Source organism: Mustela erminea, chromosome X (assembly GCF_009829155.1).
Source record: "Mustela erminea isolate mMusErm1 chromosome X, mMusErm1.Pri, whole genome shotgun sequence".
Taxonomy (NCBI): Eukaryota; Metazoa; Chordata; class Mammalia; order Carnivora; family Mustelidae; genus Mustela; species Mustela erminea.
This window is the reverse complement of record NC_045635.1, coordinates 42,864,944-42,865,991: the sequence shown is the minus strand read 5'-3', so window position 1 is coordinate 42,865,991 and position 1,048 is coordinate 42,864,944.

Below are 1,048 nucleotides of genomic sequence, written 5' to 3'. Positions count from 1 at the left end.
AGAAGGCAGAGTCCCCACTTGCTTTGTCATCTTGGGCAAGTCCGTCGACTACTCCGTGCCTCTGTTTGGCCCATCTGCGTAACAGCCATGATGACAAGATGGACCGAAAAGGGCTGTGGTGAGGATTGAACGTGATCATTCGGGAGACTTGTCCAACATGGTGTCTGGCCTGGGGAAAACTGCCAATAAATGTCAGCTACAGAGAGGATGGTGGATACTTGGCATCCAAAAACCCTGGAAACTGGGATTTTTCAAAGTAGAGAATTGCAAAGACTGAGATCGTGGTGTCCCTGAATAGGAGAGGGTCGGGGTCCTAAGGTGCCTCTGGGCTTCATGAGGACAGATGCATTAACACAGGGACCTTCCCTGTAGGGTACCCTCCAGGTTAGAGCTCTCAGGCCTTACGGCGTGATAAGGCGAGACTTTTCTCCCTCTCCTTGCTCAGTGATGCTAAGTGGATTCTGGGAGCTAGTGATTCTCAGACTGTTAGATTCTGTAAATTGTGGCAGATAGAGAGGGACTCCCTGCCTTTTCCTCTGTGAAATAACTTCCATGTCCCCTTCTGTAAGGAGACGCATTACAGATCTCCCCCTCCCTGGGCAGTAAGAACAGTGATGACCATATCAATTCTGCTTAAGGAGATACTGAGGCATGGAGCAGGGCAGAGTCTCTGGAAACCCAGCCCTATTCAGTTTCTTTCCCTGGTGTTTCTTGTCCCATCACATTCACAGAGTGGTGTCTCTACCTGCTTGGGACACCTCTGTGATTTATTTGAGTCCCCCCCCTTTTTTTTCTAACTCTGCACACTTTTGTGTAAAAAACTGTGGTTTCTCATGAGTCCTGTTATCTCATTGATACCTCTCACCTCTGTGGTGAGGGGAAGAAATCATATTTTCAGATGACTCGTAAAGGGCAAAGAAAAAACCCAAAATTTCAAAATTTCCGTTTAAGTCTCATAATCAAGAAGAAGAGAAACAGAGCGAGCGAGCGAGAGAGAGAGAGAGCAAGAGAAAAAACTATGAGAACCCCTCCACCCCGTGATGATCAG